Source organism: Varroa destructor, unplaced genomic scaffold (assembly GCF_002443255.2).
Source record: "Varroa destructor unplaced genomic scaffold, Vdes_3.0 BEIS01000001.1, whole genome shotgun sequence".
Taxonomy (NCBI): domain Eukaryota; kingdom Metazoa; phylum Arthropoda; class Arachnida; order Mesostigmata; family Varroidae; genus Varroa; species Varroa destructor.
The window spans coordinates 6,349,166-6,360,897 of NW_019211454.1; positions in this window are offsets into that span (position 1 = coordinate 6,349,166).

The window sequence follows — 11,732 nt, forward strand, 5'->3', positions numbered from 1 at the left end:
CTTCTCCCCTTTTTTGCGACGAATTTGTGAAACTGAGGGTTTCTGTAGCAGGCCGAGCTGAACCGCGACGATCATTTGTCCCATAATATCGTATCGTGTCGAATAAATTGACCCATTAATCGTTTTTTCTATATCGCTGTCTTTGACGATCTTAGAGGCCGCTGTTACCTTGGTATGGAGAATGCTTCTCTACCGTCGGGGGTCGAGGGTGTGGGATTGGCGAAGAAGACTTGCCGTTCTTCCAGATAGGCGAGAGCAGTAAAAGCAGCTGTAAAAATCAGAGGAAACCGAGAACGGAAAAGAAAAGGAAACTGGGGCATCCACTTGGATTGCTGGGGATGGGTTCTGGGAAGAGAGAAACATAGAAGTAGGAGAACGGCCGATAACGTCCAAAAGCCACGGTGGTCTAATTGTGTTATTACCATAGGCATGTTCTGGTAGCGCGACAAATTATGGTCTGCATCAAAAAACGCTTGGCGCGGTTGGCAGCTAGGATCACAAAAATCAGCACCTTTTACCGTAACAAAACTTCCTAAAGTTTTTTAGACAGACGCACACAGGTCCAGTGCTACCGTAACGCTTGCAGCTCACAGATGTTTTTTGGTGTAAACCCTATGTGAGGATACAGTGACGTGTGTGAAGATCACGGCATTTTAGTCTAGCGTCACCAATGTCATGTTTCCAGGTCTGCAAGGCTGTTAGATCCACTAGCGGGTCCTCGACTAAAACGTAATATATCCGTTAACCGAAACAGGTTTCTTTTTTCAGGATAGGTATCCGAGTCAAGCACCGAACTTTGAAGGGCCCTCCTCAAAAAAGCAGAAAGGACGATATCATAAGGCACTAACGGATTGGATATTATTAGAAATTCTCAAAATGTCAAATGAGGTCTTATCAAATACGATACGTAAAGCGATGAACGGCGTGAAGTCAGCAATTCTAGTGGTATCAACAGCAGCTAGAATGCTTTCGAGTAAGCCGTACTTGCTTTGGTGGCATGACATACGACATTCGTAGAGCAGAAAACGAACAGGTAAATCTATCAAAGAACCTAATTAATGAATCAGCCATCAGGGCTGACGTGGCAAAACGAGTTGATATATATCGTACACGGTCCAGAGGAAAAGCAAGACGCAGTTTTTACCGTGAGCTTGACTTCTGGCTTAGGGTATTTAAAAACCTTCCTATAACCGTTAGTAAAAAATTGCCAGCCTGCAGACATTAACAAATTACAATAATGGATTAGGAGACTTAACAGGTTTAAATTATTATTTTGCAGTTGCAAGGGACGATATATATCACTATGGTATCATACTATACCAGACGCTATAGTCCATTTCATACTTTGGGGGCTTTTGGTTCTTTAGTCTTTATTCCTAGAGCACGACCCACTCACCCACTGCTTAATAAGCGGTTTCATTATCAAGGTCGATTTAAACGCTAAACTATTTACAAGTTTTCGGTAACTGATGCTTACATTTGACAATTAGTACTGTTTTTTAAAGGAAACTTTCCACATAAAAAAATCTACCACCTCACAGACCTCTGCAGGGCTCTTTACAAACACGTGCTGTCGATATCTCTAATTTGGATTCGTCCGCCTAGTTTGAGCTCTTCCGTGCGCTTAGCTGACGGTAAGCATACAGGACTCGGTCTTAGAAAATTTTTTTTGATGTGTCAATGAGGCTATAAAATATTAAACAGGATATTCGAAAAGTTTCAGAGTTATAATCCATGCTAAGTCTGAAACTTTGCGGAAGAAGTCCTATCGGTGATCACTTGCATTTTTTTGATTCGGTAAAGAAAGTTTACGTGTACAAATTGGTGCGAAAGTTCCGAATTTTAATGTGTAAACTTAGGTTTATTTAACCAAAACATCCGTTTTGCGTCCTTATTTAATTTTTGGCTTTTTTTTGGTAGCGGTAAAATAAGAAACTTTTTTTTTGGTAACTTTTAGTAAGCCAATTCATCATTAAACTTGCTGAAAGCAATGCTTAATACTACTTCCAAACAATATTTGAATGTATAGTAAACGAGAAATGGTTTCGCTTTTCTTCTCAATTCTGTTCGTTCTGTGCACTCTATTATTTGGCAAGAAAAAATTTTTTGATGAGACTTTCTATTATCTTTAGCAATACATGGGAATAATTAATTATGATAGGGAGACCTATTTGTGGTTAAATTATTAACCTTCAATTTTAGAACTGCCTATTGAAATATAAATTTATAAGCAGTACATTAAGTTACAAAGACAATTTTGGTGCAACTGTCCCTGGGGCAGCCGAGGTTACAGAATTTAGATTACTATCTAGGCATGTTGACTGATTAACCGCCAACTCAAATATACGTCACACATTTAGTACTGCATCGCATGCATTTTATGGCGGTCTCTTTCGTAGAAAAAAAATGCTACTGATTAATTACGCTCGAATAATGCTTTAGGCATCACATCTTCACCTCTTCGATCCGATGCTCAATGGTTCGTTCCCAGTTTCTAACATACTCCTCATACGTGTCTGTAAAATTCGATGGTAGACACTCGATCACCGAACACTCATGACTATTTTTTGTGCGACATCAGTGTACCGCTTTCGCGCCTGTTTCTACTAAGAAGGAGGGCACACTCTTTTGTAAATTACTAACGTAAGAGAATGCGATGTTCTTAAAAAAAAAAACAAGAATTCTTTTTGCGTTACACAGAATTCACCTCTATGGGCCGGAGCCTTGTCGTGCAGATTTAAAAGCTATTAAGAATAATCTGCTTTCGTTTGCAGAAAGCGAACGCGTTAGATAAGTAGAAGTGCTTTAAATTAGAAGTTTCGACGGTAATTACCTTCTATCGATTCGCTGATGGAAATAGAACATTTTCAGCTAAAGAACATACGATCGAAAGGTACGTACGTTCTTTCATTTTGCCCAAACGCAGAACCAACTGTATTGTTTACATACGCACGATATACACCGTGACATCGATCGAGCGCATAACGCATGGCGGAAAAAAAATTGCATACATCCGCGCGCTATGGCATGTGCACAGCTCCGTGCACCGATGACACCTTCCAATCTAATGTCGGTTACATCTACTGCCTTTCAAGCTACGAGAACTATAGCCCACGATTGGTCCTGTGGACTGAAGGCCAATAATAAAACCGACCTAGCCTAAATTCGTTACCCAAGTGTCAGGTTGTTGTCAGAACCGATTTAAGGGCATGCCTGCATACCTAACCTAGTTCCCCTTTTACTGGTTGGCTTTATCAGGTATAGCCAGCAAACCCACGCGGTGGGCGTCGATAATGATGACACCACGACGTTCAGTTCGACCGGTAGCACAGACTAACTACCGCATTTTACGGGCGTAGTAATACATTTATAACATCCGCCGGTGACGACCCGCATCGGCAGGACATCACACAAAGTTGTTCTGGCTCACTTCTGCGAAAGTTACGGTGGCGATACGGCCAGCCCTAACTAAGATTCTGAGGGCAAACGGAAAGAGCTTTAGTTGAGAGCTAGAACAGGGAGGATGACGTTTGTGCAAAAGGAAGAGGAACCAAACTAAGCTGTGCGGTTGCCTGCCCACCTAGGTTAAGCTAGAGGAATCTCGACGACCCTAAGATCCGCTGTTGGCCAATGGGGTCCACCGAAAGAACTACCGGACAGTAGTTCGCTGCCGATTCCTAGGACTGAATGTAGACAGAGGTGAAACTCAGGTAACGAGATTAGAGTAGCGTAAGCTAGTAGCTAGCGGATAGTTCTACTGTCACCGAACCGTCGGTTGGATCCACCTGACCATCAAGTCCCGTATACCTGGATCTTTCTTAGGTTGTCAAGGGGCCAGGCAGGCGACGGAGTCAATGAGATGGTAGGGTAGATTAGTTGTAAACATCGTTGGGTGAAGTCAGGGTGCTATGGCCTTCGTCGATTCACAAGTCAGTTTCGCCGACGGACGCCTCGTCTGAGTCTGCGTTCTTCCTTAACGTGTTAACACCTCAGTTCGATTAGTGAAAAGTAACACCATTACTGAGAACCAAGAAACTCATCAAAGAGAGGTTCAATCCGCTGGTAGCTCTGCATAGCATAGGCTATTACGTAGTCAGGTGATTTGACATTAGCCGAAAGAACATTTGCTTCCAGTTAACTTAAGTGACGTTTAATGAAGGAGATACACACAGTCACGATGTTCGAAATTGGGTCGTGGTATATTTTGATGACACGTCGTTAAAGAAAAGAAGCTAGCTTGCAAAAAATGCTCACTCCAGCAATGAATAAGCTGCAACAAAGCAAGGTTATATTACGGCGGTGCTGACTCTATGTGGGGAAGTTGGGAGGTCGCTAGCTGTGCTTGGTCACAGCTGTGCCGGCCTGCTTATGAGGATAAATAATGCAATGTTATTCAGTCAGTATCCAGCAAGATAGATTTTCAGCGGAGGGCAAGCTCACCAAATACTGCTATTTTTTTTTCTCTAGCACATATGAGTCTAAATGCATAAAACGAATATGATAATAGCAATTAAGCAGAACGACTAATTAAAGTGTTGCAAATTTTTGGAAAAAAAAAATCAAATTCTCTGTTTAAAACTCTTCCATTAAAATATATACAGAATACAGTACATGCTGGGTGAGCTTGGCAACTTACTTATAAAGACTGGGACGAACAAAACGCTACTTATCTCGATTTACAATCTGTATATTTCTTTCGATGAAACAATAGTCAATAGGTTTTGTTCTGTCGCCTGCGTTTCGTGTCCAATATGTATACAGGGCTGCCCGAAGGAAAACAATCACGAAACTCCGGATACGAGTCCCTTCGCCGCTCACAAAAATGCTTCTTACAGGGCCGCTTTCTGAATATGCAGTCTCCTCAGGCTGTAAGGGATATCCTCCTAATCGTCGAGGTAAATTGATTTCCTATGAAAATTTTAAATACGCTTAGAAGATGCACTCTTTTTTCCATAGATTAATGTCATGGTTCTGTTCGGATACAGCCTGCACCAGTTCGGACTCTAACGCATAACAGCTATTTTCAAATGGAAGTTAATTCAACGTCTAAGAAAACTAAGAACAGAGCCAAGCTAAACCCGGTAGAAGATAGAGGAAAAAATAAAAAATATTAGAAGTTGAAAGAAAAAAATAATTTAACCCAAATTTTATTGTGAAAATTAACAAACGGCAAAAATCCTAGAGGACAACGAGTTTCTTTTTCTTTCCCTCTTTGATCTTATATAGTATATCAATTTCCATTCTCTGCCTACAGGTATGGACAAAGAGAATTAATTAGAATTAAATAGAAGTCTTTTCCTTCACCTCATGCGCCATCTTTAGGTGAAGAAGACTGTGGCTCGCGCTGTTAACGTCCTACGCTGAATCTGTTTCATATACACAGGAATTGTCAATGATTCCGAGAAAAATTGTTATGGTGTCCATAACGAAATCTGGGACGGAACTGTAGTGGGGTCTGTGTTGAAACTTGTTGAAAATTAAAGGAACAGTGAACCTGGAACGCGATTAATAGTGGCTTGAAGATTTGTACGATAGCTTCGTGAAAATGATAACAGAAATAGTAATACCGAACAGGCGAGCGATGTATTGCTTTTGTCTATGGCGCCGTCCTAAATTTATCGATATACAATTTATAGTAGAACCATCAGCTTATAACCAACGAAAGTACGATTTGTTAATTATATTAAAACGTGAAACCTATTCAGAATGAGAGTCCGAATCAACCGCTTGATATCGTCAATATTTAATAGTGACGATTTAATTTGATATCGTACATTTAGGTATTGTAAAGTCTATACGAATAACGGGATCAGAAAAATACAGTGGTATCTTCCTCATGAAAAAAACACTCTAATCGAAAATTGCACGGTCTAAATGAAAGCTACTGATAGGCTATTGGCTTAGCAGAAGAAGAATCGAAGCTGTACATCACACAGATCTTGATATATTGAGCTATCGATAGATTTTAGCGTTTTTAAATTCATTCAAATAAATAGCTCACAAGCTGCCCGAAGCTAAGCCGCCAGATGTAACGATGCTGCCTCTAAATTATTACGAAGCTTGAAAATGTTCTATAGCGGTAGCCTTGCAAATGAAACAAAGTATTTTTTATATGGATTTGGCTAGTTTTCTAGCTATACATTGTAAACTACTCGAGTTAGTAGAAATGGCAGCTAAAGCCGAATCCCCTGCCGGAAATTGCCCGTCGGCTAACTTTAACGGGGCGCAGGTCTTGGACACATGGATTTTTTCTATGTAAACGAATGAAGATTACGACCTCAAAAAATTTCGCTGCATAGGTATCTTCTATTAAGAAGTTGTTCCTAACCGACCCTCAGCCTAAGTGCTTCATTGATTTGTAACCCAGTAGTCTTTTTGGTATCTTTCAGTGAAAGTCTAAACTATTACTACACAAAAGGCAGTTTATAGGTGCATTGTGATCACATTCGGTAACAACCATAGTAAAGATAGACACTTCTCTTTTTTCAGGTTCTCCATATCTGCACCACTGTCATATGGAGTTACAATAAGAAACCAGAGGCTTACCTTGAAATAGCATTCAAAGGACCAAATTTTAATCCACTATAAAAGATGTTTTTTCAAAACATTTTTTCTGTCAGAGGCGTTACAAAAATATTGTTAAACAAAACGAATTGTCTGAATGCTTCAGATGTGAACTAAAAAAATGCGTTTTGGATGTTTGATCGGACCGGAGCAGCCGACTATAAAGGTCGGAACTCTAAACGCATTTATGCTAATACCGGGCTCTTCCTTAAATTCCTATTACAGTTCCTGTTATATTACGTATATTAGAAGGTTGTGGGTCTCCTCAAAACGTTAGAAGACCGAGAGGTTGCTCCTAAGCTACACGAAGAAACGGGACGTAAAAGAGTGGCGTACTCGAAATATTTGAAATCCCGCATCCTGTATAAGCAAGCCCTACAATACTTATAACATACTATAACATAAATGGATTCTGTTCATTATTTTGTTATAGGTATAGTAACCTGTACTCTCCTATTTTTCGCGGATTGCCTCGATCCCTGCAAGAACGATGCCAGTGAACGCCGATCTCATTTAGACGGGCGTTTCGTGTTTTGCTGTGCTTACTTGCCTTTTCTACCTTTTAAATGTATGCAAAGAAAGATTTTGACATACGTTGAATACGCGTTCTTCCGCCATTTCAGAGTGATTTTAAGGTCTGGGTATATCCAATCGACCTCCGCCTTTTCTAAAGCCCCAGTTCCGCTAGGTTTTCCGCCGCCATCTCTCCGCGGTTGCGTCCGGTAAACCTATGGTGACTGCCACCTTGACTTGTGCTTTGTTTCCCGAAACGTAGACTAACTTATTTGTATGCCTGCTATGTAGTTCGCTGGTTTTCTCGGTTTCTCCCTGAATTTTTCTTTTTATTGGCCATTTTCCTTTCAAACGTTGTTCTTTTTGTAAAATTTTTGTGACCTGACGTTGCCTTTGCAAACACATTCGTGTCTTAGTTGTTGCTAGACTCGTACTTCGTAGATCTTTTGTGTCTTAGTGTGGTTGTCCTGAGCCGCGCTGGCCTTGTGCTGGGAAAGTCCACGATAGAATTTATTTTCTTAATTAGTCTCGGATGCTGTTGGGCAGCCAGGGAATACCACCACTAGCTGTACAAACAGTAAAAGAGGGAGCAACAAAACGATAAGCGGTGTACCGAAAATACAGGGCAAATTTAGAAGACTCAAGTGCACATACAAAAAAGATGCATCTTGCTTTACTCGTAGAATCTGGCATTCTCTTTAAAACTCGCTGGGTTTTGTCTCTTTTTCTCAAGAAACCGTTCATCTGTATCCGAAGGAGCAAACATCGCGTCCACTCGCACAAACGGTCTTTGTAAGAGACATTTTGCAAAATGCCTTTTACAAGATTACAAGCTTACCAGTACAGCGGGTCGCCGGACTAAACTAGGGCCTCCTTTGACTGGTCTTTTACTTTGCCGCGTTGATCCGAAATCGGTACTATTGTATATGAACTTCTTCAAGGAAGATGTGAACAAACTTGGAGCCATGGCAAAGACCAGTGCGTCAGTTTTAGAACTTAAGCGGAGATCGGCATGTTATTGGGGCGCTGCTGGAGAAAGCGGTCGACAGGTAGCCTTAAATTAAGTTACATGCTATAGACTTGAGGTCAACTGATCCTCGCGGCGCTCCACCTTACTCCATGCCAGTTTGAATCTTCAATCGAACCTTGAACTGAGTGCATAAATGAGGAAAAAATCACTGACAATCACTAATGCTTTTTTTCCGCAAGGAATTTGTCCTTCTGAGGCTCCTGAAGAACCTTCTGTATAGACCATCCCGAGCGAAAGTGCAACATTCATGTTCGATTCAAAAGCGACGAAATATGACGAGAATGCCTCACCAATCGCTTTGATCGAGCGATTCATGCCATTGCACTGCACTATTCCTGTGCCTCTCATTGCTAGTTGGCAGTTTGCGCGAGGTCGCGCTACTCATTGCCATTTTGTCCCATCTAAAAATGACTGGCCTTGATTTTCTCTTCGATGGCTTAGAGGCGACCGAGCTTTGCTCTGCGTTCATTTTCCTATACCGGAACACTTGCCTTTCTTTTCTCCGCCTACCGTCGTCGTTTCTAACCCACCACATTTTTGCCCCCAAGAAAAAAGTTGTTGCAAGTACTGTTGGAAAAAAGCAAGAGGAATCAGCATGGAATGAGTCGCGGAACTGGGCAGATGCTTAAGGGAAGGCCGAACGGTGGCAGAGATTTGAATGGAGAAGGGCGCGGTTGAGCCCGTGCTACTGAGGACAGATAGGCGCTACGGCCCTGAAATGGCCGCAAGGATGCTACGACAACTTTAAGTATTTCAGAGGCAGAGAACAACCGCAACAAAAAGAAGCGGCCAAACAAGAAACAACCTAATGTTCGCCGAAGTCTGTCGTTCAACGCCGACCGACTAAACGGTGGTGCTGCTGCTGCCGGGGGTAGTGTGGAGCATGGCATCGTAACAATGGCCGCTACTTGGTGCATATGTTCCCGCTGAGACAAAATGTAATTGCTCATTAGGTTAAGCCGCGCTATTTTTGTTATTGAGAGTTGTACCTGAATAAGAAACAGTTGAAACAATTGGTACAATGGTAGCTTGAAAGCAGGCAAAAATGACTTTTCGAGGGAAGCGAAATGGGTTTGAGAGATCGAGTACTTTACATTGTCACAAATCCCGACTGGCTTGCATTCTTCTCCTATACAGCTTCTCGGTCTCGTGACATCAACATCTAGCATTAACTATCTCTGTAGGTGATTTTGATTGCGAGACGCGAGCAAGGTGAAGGGGGTTACGCATGGCTATCTCAGAACTATTAGTAGCTACTGAAGCTGATTGCATACCCTGTTTGTAGAGTGCCCGGTGACATGTTCCCGCTCCCTAATGCGACAGCGGCGTTAAAGCGTAATGGCATAAAATTTCTTCAAGATCCTGCCAGCCGACTCAACCAGCGTATTTCATTGATTAGCAATGGTTGGTTACTTCGGATCGCGGAAACTGGGGTTAGCTCTCGTCCGCTGGGTCGATCTCGCCACTACGACGTTGCTGGCAGCACCGCTTCCTGCACCACTGGTACGAACCTATACAACTAGAAATGGCAAATATTAATTAGAAGAATCATTGAGCACGACTTTCAAAAGCATTGCAAGGTCTTGTTTCGTTCGAGGAAAAGCCATGAGGAGTACTAGGGCTGTCGCTCCCTTTCAGCTAGAATATTAGAGAGACACATGCGTGTCTCTGAAGGATGCCCGACCCTCTCATGATAAGGAATTTGCTATTTGCGACATACTACACGCGATGACGCGAGGACAAGAGGGTATTATGTACTGACATAAAAAGACATGGGTTTGGAGGTATTTGTGCAGAACCAAATTTCAAAAGAATTCAAATCAATAGTTTCCGCCAGAAGCCAATCGCTGTCAAAATAACTATGTCTACGAAGAGTTTTCTAGATTAATGTCTGGTATCGTCATTAAGGATTACGAAAGGAAGTCTACCTATGTCCGGATTCGAACCATACCACAACGTGTCCATGATATTACTATGGAAACATGGTACCCACTAATCTATTACTGGGACTAATACGAGGTCTGCTGAGGTCAGTACACCCATCAATACCAGTTTCTTTAGGGATAGCTACCTCACTTTATAACACAAAGACACTAATCAACAACAATAAGATCCCACCTTCTTGGCTCTATAAAAATCAACTGTGCCATTTGTTGTGTTTGTAACGAGACCAATAGTATAAATTTTAAATGAGGTAAACAGCTTAGCTTAGCAGTATTTCAAATACTGCCCATCACCTTAAATACGTGCCTCTTTTCGACGAAAAATTTTAGGTGAATATCGGAGCTGCCGTCACTGGCTGTCACCAGCGTTCTAATAGACAGATACATCTACCGGTATCTAGTAAGGACCACATGTTTTTACGTTGCTGAAGTTTATGATGTCCCTATTTCATTTTCTCATATCATTGCATCACGCTCCAGAGCCTTGCTGCCGCTGCCTCTCTCTCTCAGTAGACTCACATTCGACACGCTCGTCTTGTCGGTACCATTACCCGCTATGGGTTTTGGCATTATCTGCGCGGAACAGTACGGGTACTACAAGTGAACATGGAGGTGTTCCACAACATGATTGTGGCGCATCGTGCAAGGTCCATTTTACAAGATTGTATGGTGCTGTGCTGTGTGCGATTCTGCTGACGATAAAGCAGAGAATAGCGAACTGAAACAGAACGAAGGACAGTCAACGAATCTATCCTTCAAGTTGCTGCTTGTGAATTGGCTGAGACGTTGCGCATCCAACTAGTGTTTCCCATCTTCAAGCGACTCATTCAAATCCTTCTATTTCTTGTTCTTCCTACATTCGAACCCCAGCTAAGCAACGCAGTTCTGCTAGCGACTAGCCAGCCCCTTGAGAAAGTGCAGAGCTATGAGGCGCGTCGGACAAGTAGGGGAAGGCTGTTGCCCTATGCCCAGCGCTGCAACAACGCACGACGGTCGAACAGGGCTGTCTGATGACGTTGATGGTGGATACACCACTCGCAAAGGCTGTTCGCAATCGTCGCCCGTTCTGTTTTGTCCTCGCCGTGTCCTGTTGAACCCTTGCGTTTGCGGCCGCCCCATCAAAATCGGCCGCTGGCTGGGCCCGTCGTCATCGACTTCGCTGCTTTCTTGTTCGTCTTTCTTCTATTCGTGTTCTTTGTTTCGTGGCCCCAGGCAATGAGGAGATGAAGGAAACCTGAAAACGTGCCTGCTTTCTCCCCAGTTTCTCCCCCCTTTCTTCAGCATATCCCATTCAGCCCCACTGAGACCTCTTGCAACAGCCCTTCATGCAGGCACCCATTGCTGCTTATAGTTCCGCCGCTACGATTCTGTTTTGACTGAAAGCCGCCGGCAGCGAGCCTCTGTCCGGTCAGAAGCCCAAGGCGGTAATGCCGGCTACGATTCTTACTCCAACTGCATGCATTGGCAAAGGCGACACTGCTGCCTCCGGGAACGCACCCACAACAAAGGCCAATCATAAATTTTACTTTTTGCGCCTGTTCGCGTCTTCGTGCTCCACTGTAGCCACTGCCTTGACTTATTCCTCATCTTTCCCTCGGATCCGCCTTGCTCCATTTCGGTTAGTCCCGTTAGCCTTAGTTCTGACCCTGCCCCATTTCTCTCGCTGGTTTGGTCGCTCTTTC